We start from the raw sequence: 22,991 nt of genomic DNA on the forward strand, positions 1-22,991 counted from the left end.
GAAACCTCTACCTACTGGATGCCCGCCTCCTCCTAGGAGTACCCAACATAGTTTTGTAAATTAATGAACTATATACACAGTTTTTTTAAACATGTTTAAGTTATCCAGTATCTGTTAACAACATCTTCAACCAGTAAATAAAACAATGGACATTGACATACAATATTGTTTAAAACTTGTCACCTCAAAAACCCTTTACCATCATTTAAAACTGACTCAGGTTGACAAGGTTTTGGGGGGTCTCTTGCAGCCTTTTTCAGAGATTTTTGAAATATTTCAACAGGATGTTGAAAGTTATTTACAGTATTTAAAATGATTTTTTTAAACAATAGAACAATTGTCACTTTTCAATTTAATTGTCTGACCATTTTCCAAAGTCACCTCTCCCACTACTGCATCTCAGGAAGCCAGGGAAACAAGTTGGGAAGGAAGGCAGGAACAAACTGCACAGTCGATGGCTGGTTTGCAATTCAAACTCTTGATTATGCTGTGGCAGTACTAGTCTCTTTTCAATCACGCCATCAAAATTTCACTTTTATCTGCAACTGAAAGCTACAGGTAGACTGAAGAAAGTACAGTCTCACAATGACTGATACCATCAATGATGGAGATTGCTCTGGAGAATCTTTTCAGAATTACAAAAGATCATTGAAGTAAATCTACTAATGGATTGATCAGTTTTATAACCCACGTATTTTGGTTTGGGTTGTGGGAAGGCAGTGCCTATCCAGACTGCATTGAGAGCCAAGAGCAGGGCACTTGTTCGCCACTGGACATACTCATGCACATATTACTTATACTCAGCCATAAAATCACGTCTTTATGATGTGGGAGGAAAACTGGGAGCATCCGGAGGAAAAAACCCACAGTGGGAGGACTGACCTGGATTTAAACCCACGACGCGGCTCTAACAATGGCACCACTACGCCAACCCACTACTAATGCAATTAACCCATTAGGTTTGTTAAATGTGTTCCTGTACAGCACTATGCCCACCAGTGTCAAAAGCAGCACTGTCATTTTCACTGGTCTTTATTTAGTCTTAAAATTGTCCATTAGATTAAAATAGATTTTTGCAAATGCCATTAGAATTTATTAAGTGAAAACAAGTATGAATAAAGTAAAAAAGTAGCTCTGTCATATTTTCATCATCACTTTAATCAAAAAGTGGATTGGCTACCAATGAATGAAGAGGCATGCGGATAAAACTGAGTTGAAAACTCCATACCTAATGCGTTTGAATCTTTATGATGCTGCAGGCTATTTATCATGTGTTATGAATCCCTAATGCTCAACTAAAATTGTGATAAATGAAAAGGAGAAAGAATATATGTGTTCTCTCAATGCTGGTGACCCAAAGAGAAGAAAAGAAAGGAATAAGTCTGTGCAGGTTGTAACTTTTCAGGGAGTCAATGATAGCCAATACACAGATATCTGAGAGTCCCCGAGTGGGGCAGGGGTCGCCAACACTGGTCCTGGAGGACCACCGTGGCTGCAGGTTTTCATTCTAACCCTTTTTCTTAATTAGTGACCTGTTTTTGCTGCTAATTAACTTCTTTTGAACTAATTTTAATTGACCTGCTCTTGAAGAGTCAGACCCTTTATTTGTTTCTTTTTCCTTAATTAGCAGCCAAACAATAATTAGATACAAAATGAGCCAAAACAACTGGTGTCCACCATACAATATCTGAAAATAAAGAAAGGTGAAGGTCTCAGGAATGCTGATCTGCTCTTAGAAAGAGAAAATCAACAATTTCGGAAATGTCTGCTATTGCACCACGAGAGCAGCAACAAGCCATGGAATTAAAGAACGAGTTTAATTAACGACAAGAATCGGAGCCTCATTTAACAGCTGGTTGGAGTTTGAAGTCCTGACTTAGTTGATCTTCACATTTCATTTCTGTTTGGGTGCCATTTAAGGAAAGAAATGAAGCAAATCAGAGGAATGATGAAGAAATTCAGGGGGACAAATCTTAAAAAAACAAGTCGACTAAAATGAATTCACAAGAAGTTAATTAGCAGCACAAACAGGGTACTCATTAAAAAAAGGGTTAGAATGAAAACCTGCAGCCACGGTGGTCCTCCAGGACCGGACTTGGCGACCCCTGGTATGGGGCACATGTCTCATTCAGAGGGTCAGTACAGAATGCAATGATTCAATATAATTAGTGGAACATGGATTATTGTGTTATCATAAAGGCAGATTTATACTTGACCTGTTAACCTAATTTGTAAGCTATGATGACAGTGACAGTAAAATTATAATCGTGCCAAAGCAACCCCATAAACCATAAAGATATACATTTAATTTTGCCCTCTGAAATAAGCTGACTAGATTAATACAATCACATAATTTGACGCAATGAAAATATCATACTTATCTTTAAATTCTGTGTGCATGCCAGCATATGCAGTGAAAGCAATATCGCCAGTCAATGCACAATGTCAAAAGGTTTAATTGAGAAGCTGACTATACAGGGCACAAACATCAATCAAGTCATAGATGGTAATGAATAATGGAGGATGATATTTTCTAACTCAGTTTTATAGATACATGTTTTAAATAAAGACAATCATCTTGTTATTCTGAGTAGTATGAATATTTCCTATAAACTGAAAAAAAAACTCCGTAACAATCTCTGACACCTTTCAACATCAGATCATTACAGTATTAGAGCACTCTAGACGAGAACAGGCCATTCAGCCCAACAAAGCTCGCCAGTCCTATCCACTTGTTTCCTCCAAAAAAACATCAACTCGAGTTTTGAAAGTCCCTAACGTCTTACTGTCTACCACACTACTTGGTCTCTTATTCCAAATGTCTATCGTTCTTTGTGTAAAGAAAAACTTCCTAATGTTTGTGCTTCCAACTGTCCCCGTGTTCTTGATGAACTCATTTTAAAATACAAGTCTCGATCCACTATTCTAATTCCCTTCATAATTTTAAACACTTCAATCATGTCACCTCTTAATCTTCTTTTGCTTAAACTGTAAAGGCTCAGCTCTTTTAATCTTTCATCATAATTCAACCCCTGTAGACCTGGAATCAGCCTAGTCGCTCTTCTCTGGACCTTTTCTTGTGCTGCTGTGTCCTTTTGTAGCCTGGAGACCAAAACTGCACAAAGTACTCTAGATGAGGCCTCACCAGTGTGTTATAAATGTTAAGGAGAACCTCCTGTGACTTGTACTCACACATCAAGCGCTATATAACCTAACATTCTGTTAGCCTTCTTAATGGCTTCTGAACACTGTTGAAGTTGATAGCTTAGAGTCCACTATGACTCCTAAATCCTTCTCATAAGGTGTACTCTCGATTTGCAAACCACCCATTGTGTATTCAAACCTAATATTTTTACTTCCTATGTGTAATACTTTACATTTACTGACATTAAATTTCATCTGCCACAAATCTGCCCAAGCCTGTATGCTATCCAAGTCCTTCTGTAATGATATAACGGATTCCAAATTATCTGCTAATCCACCTATCTTGGTATCATCTGCAAACTTAACCAGCTTGTTACTTATATTCCTATCTAAATCATTTATATATATTAAAAATAGCAGTGGCCCTAGCACTGACCCCTGTTATCTTAACATCAACCAGTTCTGATGAGGTTCCTCGCACCATCACCCTCTGCTTCCTGTGTCTGAGCCAATTCTGCACCCATCTAAAAACATCACCCTGAACTCCCACTTCTTTTAACTTGATGCCCAACCTCTCATGTGGCACCTTATCAAATGCTTTCTGAAAGTCCAGATAAATAATATCATAAGCTCCACTTTGATCGTATCCTTTTGTTGCCTCCTCATAGAATTCCAACATGTTAGTAAAACACGACCTCCCTCTTCTGAACCCATGCTGACTGTTCAGAATAACTCCTGTCCTTGCCATGTGTTGCTCAATCTTATCCTTAATAATTCCTTCCATTAATTTTCCTGTGATGCTTGTTAAGCTTACTGGCCTATAGTTGCTTGGATCTGCCCTGTCACCCTTTTTATATAATGGGATGATATTTGCCATTTTCCAGTCCTTTGGAATCTCTCCAGTGCACAGTGACTTCCTAAAAATATGTGTCAAGGGTTTATATATGTACTCACTAGCCTCCTTAAGAACACGAGGATAAATATTATCTGGGCCTGGTGATTTGTTTGATTTCATCTTATTTAATCTGAGCAGCACTTCTCCCTCTACAATTTCCAAATCCCTCAGTACCTCCTTAGTAGTCCCTGTTACCCTCTGGAGGTTATCCACTTGCTCACTTGTAAACACCTCAAAAATGTAAGTTTAGGGCATCTGCTATTTCATTGTCTGTATCTTTTAATTCCCTTTACTATTCCTGATGAACTTGACCTCCTCCTTAACTGTTCTTTTACTACTAAAATACTGAAAGAATCTCTTGGGGTCTTCTTTCGCCTTATCTGCTATATTCCTCTCCAACTGTCTTTTAGCCTCTCTGATATCCTTCTTAATGGTTGCCCTCATGTTCTCATACGCTACGGTTCTCTTTGCAGTCATTAGTCTTATATGCCTTATACAGCAGTTTTTTCCTTTGCAACTTCTTTTTTAAATCTTTATTAATCCATCGTGGAGTTTTTTAGTTTCCTATTAATTCCAAATTTAGGTATGTATCTGTCCTGCATTACATGTAAAACATTTTTAAACCTGTTCCACTGCTCCTCGACTGTCTCCACATTTAAAAGCTTATCCCAGTCTATCCTACTTAGACTTTGTGCATCTGCTCAAAATTAGCCCTACCAAAGTTCAACTTAACAATTTTAGTCTTTGCATCTGTACTCTTACAAAATACTGAGAATTGTATTACATTATGGTCACTTGACCCTAGTGGTTCAATCACCTCTACACCCTCAATTCTATCCTGATTATTACAGAATACTAAATCCAGACAGGCTTCACCCTGTGTTGGTGCTTTAACATGCTGTGTTAAAAAACAGTCACTGATTACTTCTAAAACTCCTGCTCTTGTGCTCCTCCATCTGCAAGGTTATCCCAGTTAATATTTGGATAATTAAAGTCCCCATGACTATAATATCCCCTGTAAACTTGCCTTTTGATATTACTAAAAGATGTGTGTTGAAATTACTGTCTGAATTGGGTGGTCTATAACACACTGCTAAAATAAGACCTTTTCCCTAATATTTTCCAGGCAAGCCACATGTCCTCACTAAGATGGGGCTCATCATCCAACTGAAGATGTCTTACATTTAAATCCTGTTTGGCATAAACAGCAACCCCACCTCCTTTTCTGTTCTGTCTATCCTTCCTAAAAAATGTGTATCCCTCTATGTTACACTCATCCCCATCTTTGTTATTTAGCCAGGTTTCCATTAAACATGTAGCTGTAACACTCCTAGTCTGTTTGCTTTGTTCTAAATCAGGTGTTGTTTTGTTACTCTATTTCAATTTTCAGTTGGTTCAGTTGCATTTCAAACTGTAAAATTTCAAGCAAACTAAACATATCAGTAAATATCCCGTGGGTGTGTCATTGACTTCTTTCAATGGGAAGAAACCGTTTTTCCTCAGGAAAGAATATGGAGAGTGGACAATAGTTATATTTGAGCAATACCCACATTTTCCGTAATTACTTGGGTTATTTACCAAATACAGCTCTATAAGCAAAACGTCTGAACAACTGGAAGACTATTTGAAAAGTACGTGCTTCTACGTATGGTATGAAAAGGACTTGATTCAAATAGGTGGGCTTATAAAAGATGGCAAGCTCTACTGAAGGAGGGCACTGATGTGCTTCAGTTTTTTATTAGAGTAGGAATATCAGGTGAGTTTCACTTAACTGCATAATATTGTGTATTTACTCTTCAGTTGCTGCCATTTGAATTTAACCTTGATTTAGGTAATGGTCCTTGTACTTTTTGGTATTTGAAATTTCGTTTCAGAAAATATCATTTAAAAAAGAAAAAGAGACACTTATTTGATTTTCAACTTAAAAGGGGAAAATGAAAATGCAAAACAGTGAGTTTTTCATTTTGTTCTTTCGCACATCAAAAAAGAAATGTGCAAGAAATGAGAACGAGAAAAAGCCCTTTATTTCAGACTGTTTTGAGCTATTACACTATCATTATTTGAATCACAAATAAATCCAGAAAAGTATGTGTAATTTTAGGTTTATGACTGCTATTTGCTACCATAGAATTAAAAAATACCTTATTTTCCCTCATTTTATTCTTTAATCAAAAATCAAAATCTGAAAATTCCTCTCATTTTCATTTTTTCATTTTTGCTTTTAAAATGTAATTTCAAATACCAAAAAGTACACGGACCCTTCTCCAACTATTTGTTAATAATGTTCATTTTAGAATGTTTGATTAACATGTTAAAGTTAGTGTATCCACATCAGACATGAAAAGAGATCTCATTCAGAAGATGCCCTACCTGCACGCATCACTTTTGTGGTGTAAGATTAGTTGGTCCGACTGTCGATCTCACAGTGCACTGCTCTTCGTTTTACACCACCTCTGTATGCTTTCTGATCGACTTAAACACAAGTGAATTTAGACTTTTTTTCCATTTTCCACTGTTGTATAATCGAATACCTAAGGGCCAAATTAGGTGCTAGGCTTGCTCTATTTTAACTGGTTATTGTGCAAGTTGTTTTAAGCAAATTGTTCCATATTTATAACTATGTACAGTACATATTTTTTTATTGATTGTTTTTCGTTGTCTTTGTTAGCCCTCAACTCATTATGCTGTGAATGAAATTCTATAATTACTGACATCAGACTCTTAGCATTACAACCAATAAAGACACAAACTCACTCCAGAATTTGTTCAGATGCTACAGGACCTTCTGAAAGAGGGAAGTGGGACAAAGAGACCGTAGGAGTGGTTTGAGTGGTCCTTCACAATGCTTTAGGCTTTGTGGATACAATACTTTATAAAGATGCCTTTAATGGTGACCCTAATGACATTTTCAGCTCTGTTTTTATTACCTTACAGTCAGAGACACTATAGTTACCATAACAAATGGTGACACAGTCAGTCAAAATGGTGTTGATGATGCCCCTGTAGAATTTGATGAGAATGGGGGTAGGTAGGCTTGCCTTCTTTAGCTGCTGAAAGCAGTAGAAAGCTGTTATGCCTTCTTGGCGCTAATTCACCAAATAAGATCAGCTGCCAGGTGTTCACTAAGAGATTTGGTGCTCTTGACTAATTCCATCTTAGAGACCTCGGTGTGCAGTGGGATGTGGACAGAATGGGCCTTCCCAAAACTCCTCTTGACTACATTAGGAGACACATTATTACACTTGTACCAGTTTGCCAATCATTGCATGTCCAATCTGTAAACTGACTCATCCTCATTGCTGAAGAGACCCACCATCATTGTGTTCTCCACAAAGTTAATGATTGTATTAGAGCTGTATGCAGCCATCTAGTCATGAGTCAGCAGAGTGAAAAGAAGTGGGCTCAGTGCACAGTCCTGGGTGGCACCGGTTTCTGACAGAAACTGTCTGGGGTCTCTCTGTCAGAAAGTCCAGGATGCATTTGCATAGAAAAGTACTGTAGCCTAGAGCTTCTGAGCTTCTGAGGGGTGATGGTAATTAAAGTTGAACTGAACTCAATGAAAACATTCTAGTATAAGTGTATTTTGTCCAGATGGGACAGGGCCCAGATGAAGAGTAGACGATATTGCATCTTCAGTGAAACAGTATGGGCAATGGTCAAACTGCAGAGGGTGATATGATGTGAGAAGTCTGGCTTTCAAGTGGCCCAAGACTAGCCTCTTGAAGCATGTTGTGATGACTGGTGTGAGTGCTTTGGGGTGATGGCAAGTGAGGCAAGAGACAGAGGACTTCTTCAGCATGGTTATTATAGTGGGGGTTTTGAAGCACTTGGGTGCATATTTCTGCCTCAAGGAAATGTTGAAGATGGCTGAAAAGATATTGATCAGCAGGTTTGCAAATGTCCTGAGCATTTAGGCAGGTATTTTGACTGGTCCAACAGCTTTGTGTGGGTTTACATTCAACAAAGTTCTTCTCATGTCAGCAGAGGGCAAACACAGTACCTGTACCTTCTGAAGAGGGATGGACTTCCTTTCAGGTATGTCATAGAGGGCATCAAAACACGCATAGACGTTATTTAGAACATCTGGAAGGGAGGGAAACGGCACCATCATGTAAGTAGATTGGTCCAGTGTGGATTCACAGTAACATCTTACATGAACCTCTCCAAGGGTGGTATTGCACCGAGAACACCCTTTTCAAACCCTCTTGATCCGGTTGTTGTTGTCCACACCTGAGTGCAATTTTCACGTCTACTTAAATGAACCGAACTTTACCAGAGTTTGACAAAAAAGTACAAAATGAACTAGGTGTGAAAATGCCTTTAATAAAAGCTGTATTGTGGTGCTCTACTGCTGGTTCTGGTGTTGCTGTTACTTTCATTAAGTGCAACACCAACTGATCAAGAACGCATGTAAAACTAAGGCTACACCACCAGACTAATATACTAAGCATCTGAATTAAGAAAGGACAAGAAGATGAATTCAAGTTTGGAAATGAAGTAAAAGCCAAAACTAGGAAAATTGATAATTCAAAATGTTAAGTTATATAACTCGTATACTTAAAGAGAACAACAAAAATTTGTATTCAAAAGAGACACAAATTTTTGCTTTGTTTGCATCCACAATCTTGGATAGTACTGTGACACCCCATGTGGTGGGAATGTGGACACCCCTCTACACACTGAGTGTTGTTATAGTTCAGGATTGAACAGGACCAGCAGGAGAGAGTTAAGACACAGAGCCACAGCCAAAAATATTGGGTTTCAACAAAAAGTTTGGAGTAGAGCAAGTATTGTTTACAGTGGTAGGTGATGTACAACCTGAAAGAGTTGTGGTCTGCTCAGGTTCATTATCTATATCGAACAGCCTAGATTTTATGCTAGAAATTAGAAAGACTTTGTTATATCAGAAGAAGATGGGAATTGTGGTGTTGTTCTTGTGGACTGCAGCTCATATTGGGTTAGATGTAAATGAAACTGTAGACAGTCTGGTCAAACAATGAAAAAGCAAAATATTGATTTAAATAATGCAGAAGATAAGGAAGGGGAGGCAAGTGTTTTAATCAAACAAGCCATATGTTCAATCTGGCAAGAAAAGTGTGATAAAGAAATTAAAGGAAGGCATCTCTATGGCATTCAGAAGAAGGTCACATTTAATTGGATGAGAGGAAGAAATAGGAGGGAGGAGGTTATAATGTCAAGGCTAAGGATTGGTCATACAGGACTAAATTATAATTTATTTAAAATTGGGAAACATCATACTGGAACGTGCAGACATTGTTGTCATCAGGAAACAGTGGAACACATACTACTAAAATGTAAAGCATTTGAAATGGAGATGATGCAGTTGATGGGACATAATAGCATCTTAATGAATACTCAATTAGAATAGGGGAAAAGACATCAGATAGTCAGTGTATTTTTAAAATTACTAGGTTTATTTTATATAATTTAAAATTAGAAGAATAGATTGTAGGATACTTTCCTCTTCACACTCCAGTTCAGTTGGTGACAGTAATGGCTACTTTTTCAGTAGTATACATTTTCAAATGTCTCTGTTTTCAAAGGTTGAAGAGGCTGGGTTAGTGTGACACAAATGACAAAACGGATGCAAATATCCATGCTTCTTAATGAAAACATAGTACTATGTGTGGTGCCAAAGACTTTTACTATAATTTTTGCTCATGACAATGCTTGTGCTGCCACTAGAGCGTGTCATTTCCACTAAAAAACAACATTGAACTTATAGTTTGGACTTCATTAGAGTCCAAATCTCAGTGCCGGTCAAAGCCCATATGGATGTCTAGGTGGAATGAATGGATGTCGGCCCTTGTTGTCTGTAGCAGGTAGTGGATATTATTAAATCCTCAATGACCCTGGGGCACAAATGGTGCCCCTTTGTGTATATGATGTGGACTTTTAGGAGCGTGCGGCCCTTGGTGTACAGACGTGCAAACACTTCTGCTTTCATAAATGGTATCCAGAGAGTAACAACATGCACACAGTATCAACAGAGTCCCCTCACTGTCCAGAGAATTCGTACTTGTGCTTTCATAAATGATGCCCCTAAGATGATGGCGTCCTAGGCGACCCCTATGTTGTCTAATGGATTGACCGCCTTTCCCAAACATGTCACTTACACCCACTTGCCAATGGTAAGGATTTTGTAATGGCCCTCCACATTGTCAGACACATTCAACAGTTTGTTAGCATTTTTCAGAATGTGTTGTGTTTTCTTGCTTTGTTTGCTGTTTTTCATGGTCACAAGATGACCATTATAGCTTGACTTCACTGGACGTGGTCAAATACTTTGAGGTTACACTGACTGATGTATGATGCTGGGGTCATGGTCATGTGATCTAGGCACTCACTTTAGGGACACTGTCAAAACAGACAGATCATTAGTGATGTTGATCTTTTGGAGATATTAGATATTTTCATACTTAAAGTTACTTAAATATTTGAAGCAATTAATTCATTTGTGCTGCTGTGCTTTACAAGTTATTTTCTTCTCATTTTAGGGCTTTTTATTTTGGTCTCTTGTTTCTTTGATGACGGCTTATTTTTTCTTTACAGCACAAGGGCTTTTAATGTAGTCAGGTGATTGCATTGATTGAGTCTGTCAGGGCATTTTCAGCACATGCTGTCTTCTTTACTTATCTATCTGTCACTACTTTAAATGTAGAGTGGTTCACCAGTAACTTTTTGTGATCTCTCTAACCAGGTAAGGTGGTTGCCCACTTTCTAAATTCTAAAAGCTCACAGAGAACTCCTTTTACCTCTTGTTTCTCTCTCTATTTCTCCATTATGTCCTCTCTTTCTCCCATTCATTGAGCACCTGCTCTTCAAGTGGGTGGAAACCCAATGCTGGGATTTGCATTGCCCCACCAGAATGTTCCTCTGCCCCCAACTATAAATCAAGTATTCTGTATGAATGATACCCAGAAGACATCACATGTCTGTTGAAAATATGCTGTTCATCCCCAATATCTGCAAGTGATTCGTAACCTCCCAGAAATCACTCCTTTCTGTCTGACCACTAGTGTTTCAAGGAGGTACAACCCAAAGTCTTTGATATAATTATTTAAAGGCTTAGGGTGTCTGTATACAGTGACAAAATAAAAAAGGAATTCTTTGCACATCCAGGTATATCCTTTTGGTTTTAGAAGTAGTGGCAACATTTAATGAACGTGTTGGAGATGTACTTCTCTGGTCTCACTGTCTTTCTCCCCATTCAAAGCAAATCTAAGACCAGAGTTGTTTAAAGTCTAACCACATTTCTGGAATCACTTTTGACAAGCCATCTCTGTTTTCCTAAATGCAGCTTTCACTGACTTATCTCTTTGCTTACATAGAAAGTCGGGTCCCATTACCTTCGCCTCCCAGCATCCTGTGTGGATGCTCAGTCCTCCAGTGGGGCATCTTGCACAGTAACGAGACTTTGTCTGTGCTGTGTTTCTGCCAGAACTGATATGACGTGCATCATCACTGCAATCGCTCCTCTGTCTTTCTTGAGCCACATTCTGGCATCAGCAAATAAATCATTAATTTCTTTAGGAAAAAATGGAAAGCCATTTCTGTCACTTCTTAATGCTTTTATCTATATTCCAGTCAAAAGTCAATGTATAATAATAGTCCTCAGATATTGTAGTGCTCAACCATCTCCATGGCTTGCATTTTACCGATGCTCCAATTATAACCAACTAGCAAAATACCAGGCTCGCAGCGGAGAAGTAGTGTGTTAAAGAAGCAATGAAAAGAAAAGGAAACATTTTGAAAATAACGTAACATGATTGTCAATGTAATTGTTTTGTCACTGTTGTGAGTGATGAGTGTTGCTGTCATATATATATATATATATATATATATATATATATATATATATATATATAAACATATATATACATATATACACATACACACACACACATAATACATATATATATACATATATACATATACACATACATATACACACACATATATAAACATATATATACATATACATACATATCTACATATATACACACACAGCTATTTCAGATCAGTGCAATACGCTGCTTGTTAAAACGGATAACTCCCGCTCTTACGCAAGTCTGTGGATATTATGAACTATCGTATTTGTTCAAGTTCTATTTAAATTTTAAATAGAAGGAATTTTTATTTAGTCGACAGAAATATCTTTGGTAGGAATGGTAAAACAGACAGGAATATTATTCCTGAATAAATCAACTCAAACCTTAAACAACTTATAATATTTTGCTCTCCATAAAAATATATCCTGTCTAAATTATACAAGTTAGAAATAAAGTAAACGTTAAAAGAACAAACATTCAAATTTCTTTACTCTTATGTAATTTTATATAAAAATAAACTTAGATTTTAAATATCCCAAAAGATTTTGCTCTCCATAAAAATATATCCTGTCAAAATTATACAAATTCAAATATGAACATGCTGCATAACAAAACCTGGAAATATAAATAAAATGTGTTCCTTTCAGCAATAACAAATCAAATCATTCAGTTGTCTTTGCTCATATGTCATTTTAGAGCTGGACGCCTGGCATCTTTTTGGCAACAGGTTCGTTTCTGTTTGGTGTGAGGTTCTGTGTTGTGGAGATTCTCAGGATGGATTGCAGGTGCTCATCAGTGAGGCGACTCCTGTGTGCTGTTTTGTTAGTCTTTATCACTGAGAAGAGCTTCTCACACAGATATGTGCTACCAAACATGCACAAGGTTCGAGCCGCATGTAGACGGACTTTTTGTTCTTCAAAGTCACCAAAGCGCCGTGCAAACTCAGTGCGCCAGTTTATCAGCAAAGTGCGATTTGGGAACACCGTAGTGACGACTTGGTTTAACATTACTTGGCAACAGGGAAAGTGGGGCAATTGCACTGGTGCATTTGTGTCTCCCATAAAAGCAGCTTCACTTGAAATCACTTTGTGATTGTGCACGGTAAAACGTCCGCTGAAGTGTCAGATTCTTATTTAATTCTTCTGCTTTCTGTATCTTCTGCATTGCATTCAGGTTACCCTGATGTTTTGTCTCATAGTGCCGCCTTAGATTAAATTCTGTAATTACAGCCACATTAGCTCCACAAATGAGACACACGGGTTCAGTAAACATATACTCAGCCTCCCATCGGTTTTAAAGGCTCTATTTTCAGAATCAACTTTTCTCTTCAGCATCGTGTGAGCTAGCTTCGCAATAACTTGCAGCATCATAAGCTAGACTTGATTAACGCGTAAGTGTTCGGCAAGGCAGCTGAAGCGCTGCATTATGGGATCTGTAGTTTATTGTGTTACCAGCGCTTCATATACCCGGCCATTAATAACAATAATACAGTATATAAAATGATCTCGCGGCCGGATATAATTACACGCCGGCCGGATGTGGCCCGCGCCCTTGAGTTTGACACATATGGACTAAATAGAACTTGAAAAGATATATTTTTCAAATGTGATCGCAATTCAGATAGAGTTGACGCGCACTACAGCCTGCATGCCTCAATAAGTCATCCTCCCTCGCTCTTACTTTTTACCGCTCATCTAATGAATACACTGAGTATGGCTTTACCAAAACAATCATTGATGGCTAATAAAGTATCCATTATTCGAGTATGTAGATCGGGATATATATATACATATATATATACCCGCGTATCGCAGCGAGAAGTAGTGTGTTAAAAAGCTAGAAAAGAAAAGGGAACATTTTAAAAATAACGTAACATGACTGTCAATATACAGTATTTGTTTTGTGAGTGTTACTGAGTGTTGCTGTCATCAAGGATTTGATTATCATTATTTCTTTCAATCAGGTTCGTATTTGTAGGATGTGTTGTGTTCAAGTTACATTCCGTGTTTGTCAATCGCTGTAAAGATGACAGGTTTCATTCATCGATTCGCTTCTTACTGCATCAATAAACAGCTCGTCTTCTTCTTTATCTGAGACCTGACACACTGCATGCACGGTTTTTTACACTGTCTTCCTTTAGCGGACATTGACTTTTTCCAACGTGTGCTTTGTTTCCGCAGTAGTTGGATTTATGAATATGCTTGTATGTATCAGACGCTTCATATTTTTGCTGCCTTTTCAATTGTGTAATTCGGTTTTGTTCAGCTCTTTGGAACTGTTGCTTTTATCTGTGCACTGCGCCAGTTCACGGAGCCGCTCGTGTACATGCATCGAAGGTTCCCAGCTGTGCTGGTGCCATCTCGCTATGTCCATGGCTGTATTTAATGTTACCTTAGTCCTGGCACTTAAAACTTTCTCTCGCAGTTTCGCTGAGTTTGTGTCAAACACCACCCTGACCATCTCATCTTCCTCTCCATAAGCACAGTCCTTCACCCGTGAATATTTAGTGGCAGTTTGCTATTGATTGCCGCTGACGGACGGCCTTATATGGGCAGGCACTAAATTACAAACGCCAGCGCAGCCTGTCTATGAACTTAATTTAAAGTGTAGGTTTACATCGTGCTTTGTTTCCGAAGTAGCAGAACTCATGAATATGGTTGTATATGTCACTCGCCGCTTCTTATTGTTTCGCTGCCTTCTCAATTATATAATGCATGTTTTCTTCAGCGCTTTTTGAGGTCTTCCTGGTTTTCTATGTACTGCGTGATTACGGGAGGCGTGATGATGTCACACGAAACTCCCCCACGGCGTTGAAGCTCATCTCCATTACAGTAAATGGAGAAAACTGCTTCCAGTTATGACCATTACGCGTAGAATTTCGATATAAAACCTGCCCAACTTTTGTAAGGAAGCTGTAAGGAATGAACCTGCCAAATTTCAGCCTTCCACCCACACGGGAAGTTGGAGAATTAGTGATGAGTGAGTCAGTGAGTGAGTGAGTGAGTGAGTGAGTGAGTGAGTGAGTGAGTGAGTGAGTGAGGGCTTTGCCTTTTATTAGTATAGATTTACATTTGAACAAATGTAGCGTGTACTGACCTCGGACTAAAGCATCTGCCACATGTACCGTCACAACATTTAATGATAAGGAAATCAGACATTGAGATGTTTGGCAAGTCTGAAAGATGAAGTGTTATTATGTAGAAATAAATCCTTCCACTAACCTGAACTTTTACGGGGAAGCTTTTCACAGTCTGAGATGAAAGAGTTCGTCTTTTTGGTAGAAGGCACAGGCATTGCTTGTTCCTTCACCATCACTGTCACAATCTGCCACAATTTAAAATACACAGTTAGAAGATCTTTTAAACCTTTATTTTTTACAACAACTTTTCATGTTGAACACCTTCTGAACATATTTAAAAATTCAGCAATATGTTCTAATGGTCCGCATGTATTTTTAACAATTGAGCCCCAGTAAGTTACTATACTAGTAGCATTCTTTTACCCTGCTCTGTAAGGAAGTATTTAAAAAGATCTTGAAATATCATCGAAAACCTATGCAGTTATCACTGCAATTCTCCATTAAAATTGCCCAGACCATGGAACATCTGTTACATAGTTGTAGTTACATACCCTATTTGTTTTATTACATTTTGAAAGTACAGTGATAAATTGTTACATTGTAATTATATCAACTGTGGAATAACAATGACAACTGAGTAATTAACTATAACGTTACTTTTGTATTACACAGTAAGTACAGAGTAAAAACTCATAGTTACACTGTACTTATACAGGTAATTACATAGTAGTTACAGTGTAATTATGGACTCTTAATGTAAAGTATTACCCATTCCAGTATTGGAAAGTGTTGTGAAAGTATTGGTCCAGTCTCCATATTTGAAGTATCAGCGTTTAGGTGAAAAGGTAAAGAACTATCTAGATGACAGAGGACTGGCACAACTGTGAGCAAAACTCTGAATCAGTTAAAGGCTTCTTGTGCTTCCATACTCCACAACATTTCTTAGAAAACTGTTTAGTAAGATCAGTTAGTGAGATTTCTTTTATAAACTCCTAATATTATTTGTACTTGTTTAACAAAGTTCAAAATTGACAAGTCGTTGATAGCCTAAAGTTAACTTTCAGGTTAAATTATTCCCAAAATTGATTTAGTTACAAATCCTAATGAAAAGTTGTAACAAAAGTAAAATCAAAACTGAAATGTGTTGTTCACAAATCACTTGAGCACTAGCCTCTTGTGTGGTCTTTTCTTTATAAGTTAAATTCAGACACTGTGAGATGCTGCTTCAATTTCAATATTGTGCTATTTCAATACCATGGGTCATATGATATACACATCATGCACCTAACAAGCACATCATTTTGTACTGACTAAAAGCTCCAACGTCATGATGGACACAGAAAGAAAAAAAATAATGGCAGCCGCACAAAAAGCAAATACCTGTAAACAAAATGGCAACATGGTGACATCCCCATAATAATGATTTAATGAAATAACAAATGGAAATGAAAATCAAACGTAAACACAATAGATTAGCAACGAGTTCCTGAAAATCTGGTCTAATGTAATAAGAACAATGCAGTTATTTATTTGAAGCTCAGGTGTAAGGAACAGTTTATGATGAACAAACTCGTTTCTTTGAAGCTTCATCCAGAAAATGGCCTCCACAATTGAAACACAGACCTTGTTGAATTCTTTATCTTTCCATAGCACTGTTAAAAAAAGGTTCCTGATTTTATTGCTTGTGTAATCATGGCTTCTAAAAGTTCCTAATGTTATAGCTTGTCATGTTGTCTATTAATTCTTTCTAAATGCATCCTGATTCTGCTGCTAACATCTTCAAATTAATAATATAATCTGAAATGAAACTAGTGCAACAAAATATTAGGCTAAAGTTCCCATTATTTTTGTCCATGCCATTTTCATTTGTGTTATTACTTGAAATATTCTGTTGAATCCAAACTCTGAAGCAAAGTCTGATTTGTGTTAAATATGGAATAAATAATGAAGGATGCCAATTATTATTATTTAGTTTAAAGTTTTATAAGAGACGATTGTGGGTTCTTCTATTTTGTGATTCCTCAGATTTGTGCCAACACATTTGTCTACGTCTCACGGGTGGGCAGATTCAGTCCTGGAGGGCCGCAGTGGTTGCAGGTTTTGTTCCAACCCAGTTGCTTCATTAAAAGCCAATCCTTGTCAATAATTTAATTTCATGGCTTGTTGGTGCTTTAACTCTGCCACCTCAGGTCGTTCTCACATCCTAGATTTTCTTTCTATTCTAAGGATATCATCCAAATGATCTGAAGTCAAAAACAGACGAGTAATTCTCAGCCCTTCACTTTTTTCTCTTCACTTTCCTTCCAAGTATTTAATTAAACCCAATAGTGCACACGGGTGTAAATGGAAACAAGCTAAATGGAGAAATGCTGGTTTCTTTTGTCATTTGCATCTTATTGCTAATAAGGACCAATTCAAAACCAATAATACAGCTGTTTAAGACTAAAATAAGCAATAATCTTAACGAGCGAGACAACTTAAGTGAAGCAGAAGTGTTACTTGAGCAATAAATGCTTCTTATTAGGCCATTGGTTGGAACAAAACCTGCAGCCACTGCGGCCGTCCAGGACTAAATCTGCCCACCCTGCTAGATAGACAGACATTATAAGACAATATAGTATGGATCGATAGAACTTCATTTGTCCCTGGACGAAATTTATTGTGGAAGGCAAAGGTCTATAAAATGCAGGGATGTGCGGTCAGGGAGGTCATGGAAAGTAAAAAAAAACTAATAATGATAACATAAAATAAATTTCTCCACTGGTCTGTGCGTTACATTTGTTTTCTGTATGATTCCAATAAATTTTGATAATTTTTATAGTCAAAATTGCTGAATTTGTGCATTTCCTGATCAAATACAGAGGTGAAATGCAGTACTGCAGCGAGCCTCACCTCCCCTCGGACTGCGCTCTCCCTCACATTGGGTTGATGTTTGCAATTGGCACGTGCCTGTTGCTGTCTCTTTGTATGTCGCCAATATAATGTTTGCACAAAGGTTATTATTGTTAATGGAAACTAAAATCAAAACCAAACTATTATTAAAAACATTTTCCTAAACTGAAATAAAATAATTAACAAAACCGAAATGAAAACTAAAACTAAATGAACCTATTAAAGTAGCTGGAAAGACTAATTGAAATAAAATAGTAATTTACTAAAAATGTTTAGTTTTGTTTTGAATGAATATTCTTGCTGTTAGTCTTTAACCCTTATAAGTTTTAACTCTAAAGCAGAAAGTCATCCACCACGAGCCGCCTGCATGTATTCATCCTGTGAACGCCGGCTGGTGACAGAGGGCAGGTGTTCACACAGCATTTGTGGTGACAGAGCGAGCGAATGTGGGCGCGTAAAGCGTGCAAAATAGAAGTGATTTACGTGCGCCTATCTTTGCGTTTGTTGTATATCAAGATGTAATTCAAACGGCTGAAATCAGAATGTGCTGGTCAACAAAATGTTTACCATATGGCCAGAAAAATCACGAGTGAGTAACGTTTATTTATCAAGTGACTGCTTTTTGTTGACAGTAATTCATCTGCTACTTTGCACAGGAGAATATTTTACTTTCTCATATACGAAGTATAGAGAAAGTATAGTAATCGTGAAAAAATCGACCTTGATATTTTGATGTATCTTGATGTTATAGACCTCCCAGAGTCCAAAAATACTGTGTGTGTGTGAGCGTGTGTCTGTGTAAAGACGTTAACTCAAAAGCACAACTAGATAGATGGATGAAATTCGGCATGTGGTTGTTACACCACAATTGTAGATCTGTATTAACTTTTGGGCCAAATCCATCACCCAGAAATGGTACTTTACCTGAACACATACTCGATTTTTTTTTTTTTATTCATGCAGCTGCAGAGTCCGATTTATTCAACTTTACTTTTATAATAATTGTTCAGTATATTATTAGTTTGATTTGATTTGTTGTTGATGGTTCCTCAATGTACATAATATAAAAATATAATCATTGTCTTGAGGTTTACTCCTCAAGTATCTGTCCCCATATTTGAGTATACATGAAAGTCTAGGTCCCACTTTTTGAAAATCATACAAGATCAGCATATTGTTGCTGACCAATCACTTTTGCTTTAAAAATATCGTTTAACAATGAAACAATACAAACAAAGGTAGGTAAGCGAAGACAGTCTGCCAAGTGATAAAAAACTAAACATACTAATGGGTCTTTGTATTTATTCTATATTTATTAAATTAACTTGTTTAGTTCATATTCACAACTCAAAATACCTGATATTGTGAAAGTAATCCATTAACAGAATTATATTTTAAAATGTTTATCTTCCTTTTTCAATGATTTTTCTCTCTCTCAAAATAGATAGTTGAAATATCAAATTCTTTTTGTTTTAACATCAGCCTTATCATACATATTGCATACCAGGATTTTTCCTGCCTTACATCCAAACCTGCTTGAGTAGGCTCCTGGTTTCCAGTGATCCTACTCTGGATAAACAGGTTTAGATAATATATATATATATATTGTTCTTAATCTCAGATCCTATCTCTGTCGCTTTATGCCTGTCCGCACTCTATTACCTGCTCTTGCTCTGCTCATTATGGGTTTACTGCCCTTTATGTTGGGCTATTCAAGTCTCAGTACCCCTAACCTTCACACTACATGCTTGTTGTTCTTTGTTTCCCTCAATACAGCTAGGTGGGGTCTGCACACTGATTCAAGTCTAAGATTTTCATGAGAAAATATTTAAAATTATAAAATTGTGCAAAATTGTTCATATTCAGTATCTAGTTCTGATTATGCTTGTTGTTATCACACAAAACAAAACCAGATAGTAAACCATGTAGTGTAGTAAGCTTCCACTAACATTAAACTCGTATCCAAATCTGTCAAGTGTACAGTTCTGTCTTATTGTGACACAAAACTAAACTCTGTAGGAACTCTATGCCATAATTACTAAAACTAAAACTGAAACTAATAGATATAAAAATAAAATAGAAATGTCTTTGTGAAATAAAACTAAACCAAACCTAAAAATACACGATCAAGGAAAACTAAAAGAAAACTGAATTTCCAAGTAATGTCAGAAAAATATAGAAATAAAAACTAATATAAAAGGCAAAACTATAATAACCTTGGTTTGCTCACACATTTATTATACACCCTGACTTTCCACAGTCTGGCTAATATCTTTAATGAATGTGTGTGACATATTTAGTCTTGCTGATCAGACATAAAATTGCAGTGAGAAGGCACAAGTTAAGGCAGACAGTACCGTGATGCCCTGAAGGGGGCGCATGTGAGCCCAACAGGTGCTCGTTGCTGCTGTTCTTCTACAGCTGGGGTCCTCAGTCACGGTCCTGGATGGCCACAGTGGCTGCAGGTTTTGCTCCAACTCAATTGCTTAATTAGAAGCACTTATTGCTCAAGTAACACTTCTGCTTTATTTTAGTTGTCTTGCTTGTTAAGAGTTTGAACCCTTATTGCTAATTTTAGTCTTAAACAGCTGTATTCTGGTTTTAACTGCTCTTAATTAGCAATAACATGCAAATGACAAAAGAGACCAGCATTTCTCCATTTATCTTGTTACCATTTACACCTCTGTGTATTTATCATACACTATTTGGTTTAATTAAATACTTGGAAGGAAAGTGAAGAGAAAAAGTGAAGGGCTGAGAATTACTCTTCTGTTTCATACTTCAAATCATTTGTACGACATCCTTAGAAAGGGAAGAAAATCTAAGATATGAGAATGACCTGACATAGCAGAGTTAAAGCACTAACAAGCCATGAAATTAAATTATTGGCAAGAATTGCTTTCTAATTAAGTAACTGGGTTAGAACAAAAACCTGCAGCCATTGTGGCCCTCCAGGACTGTGGTGGAGGACCCCTGTTCTACACAGAGGCCAATAAGTTAGTGATATCAGAAAGTCCAGTGCACTGCAGCGGGCATTTATTTTTATTTTTGTCCTGGCTGACTGCCAAAATGGAAGATTAAAACTTTTACAATTAAAAGAAAATAAGAGGACTTTTATAAGAAAGTGACGGAGATTTTCGTGGAGAAGGATAGGCATGAACTTAATTTTGACCTTTAATAAAATATTCTTTTGTTTTTATTATTTTCTTTTGTTGAACAGTCTGTATTAAAATTGATTAAAACATCAGAATTAAAAGCTTTTAAAAGAACAAAATATTTCAATCAAGGTCAAAATTGAAATCGATTTTTCCAATACACCCCTCTATACTTTCATTTGTATTGAATGAGTATGAATTGTGGAATCATAACGGCAAATGAAAACACATGGAGGATGCAGAGCAAATGCGCTTCTACGCTTTAGGGCTCATTTATACTTCATGCTCAGAACGCGTACACGCCGCATCATGGCTGCCACGCGTTCCCAGCGCTCATTTCACGCATCCTCTGAGCAGGTCCTCAGAAATTAACGCGACGCGGCGCGAGTTGCAGTACCAGCAAAAGTCAGGGCGCAGTGTGCTTAAAGTCGGAACGTGACGCCAGAGTCTCTGTTTACTATCTACATGTGACAGCAAGTCTCTATGGAGATCCTTCGGGATCGATGCGCACTTTGCTGTTTGATGAATGGCTCAAATACAGCGCTATACATTATGTAGCCGATGTGAAGTTGCAAAAAAAAAAAAAAAAAAGACGGCACAAAAGATGGGATGTGAGACTTTTAAAATGTATCGTGTCATTTATATATGTCTTTTTATTTTTGAATTTTGCAACATAATGTATAGCGTTATATTTGAGACACTGAGAAAAAAATAAAGGACACGGTGAAAACATGTATTTTAGGATTAAAGTGGAAATTTCGCTTTAATCTCAAATGTCCACTTTAACCTCGTAGTTTACTTTATCATTAAAGCCGACGGTCGAACGTCATCCCAGTTTTAATCGCTATGAGCTTCTTGGACCTGACAGCAGGTAAAGTAAAACAATAAAAAATAGATGGCACAAAAGATGGTATGTGAGACTTTTAAAATGTATCGTGTCATTACGATCGGGAATATGCGACGCTTGAATATAAAAGCACCACGAATGCATCTGTATGTCGGCATTTTGCTTCAGCAGCGAAAGCAGCAATAGATCGCCAAACAGAACAAATTAAATGTATGACATTCCAACTCTCTGCGCATTTAGAATCTTTAGATTTATACTTGATATCACTTTCATGATGAAATGCATTAAAATGTGTCTGTTACATTTTACATATAATTTCATTTAAATAATGAATACTGTTAATAAATACACACATGGGAGTGTTATGGTGGCAGAGCGATAGCACTGCTGTCTCGCAGGGAGTTATGTTGCTGGTATTCCACACTGTGCTCCGGTTTCCTTCCAAAGATATGCAGATTTGGGGATTTGGTGCCGCTAAAATGACGCTAGTGTATGCGAAAGTGCTTGTATTCACCTTGCGATGAGCTGAGGCCTCGCCAAGGGACTGTTTCTCACTCGTGCCCAATGTTTCCTGGAATGGACACATACATCCCTGGATTTATGGATTTAATCAATAAACATCCTTTTCAGAGATATTGCGGTAAGGTGTTATCGAATTTAATAGGTGTTTTAGGCAATTCACAACACAGAGAAGCGAACATGTTCTCACCGATAATATCTCGCTGCCACCTGGTGGATTCCTTCAGATTTACGTAAAGTACGCAAGTATAAACACTACAACGCTTATGTAGCAGGAGCGCCCGCTTCAGCATCGCGCCGCGTGTGAAGTATAACTCCAGCCTTAAACGTAACCTTCTTTCTTAAGCGCCTTACCCGTGTATGTGTAAAGAATGCTGGTGAGATATGAAACATAACCAGTAGTCAATGTGCATGCTGCCAAATTGAATAGTGAATAAGCTACTCTTTGCGGTTCATATATTTGTAAATCTGACTTGAAGAATCCTGCCTCACCAGCCATGAACCTCACCGCACGTCAGTGATAAAGTGATATTTAATACACAAAGCCATTTTAATGGTTACATTTTAATATATTAGAAGATTAGAAGTGAAAAAGAGATATTCATTT

The 22,991-nt window shown here is 37.3% G+C and overlaps 1 protein-coding gene across 1 annotated transcript in view; it reads right to left on the reverse strand.

Moving 5' to 3' along the window:
- Positions 1-22,991, reverse strand: part of LOC120536928 — a 161,920-nt gene that overhangs the window by 65,112 nt on the left and 73,817 nt on the right. The gene's annotated exons all lie outside the window — the stretch shown is intronic.

Source organism: Polypterus senegalus, chromosome 10 (genome assembly GCF_016835505.1).
Source record: "Polypterus senegalus isolate Bchr_013 chromosome 10, ASM1683550v1, whole genome shotgun sequence".
NCBI lineage: Eukaryota > Metazoa > Chordata > Cladistia > Polypteriformes > Polypteridae > Polypterus > Polypterus senegalus.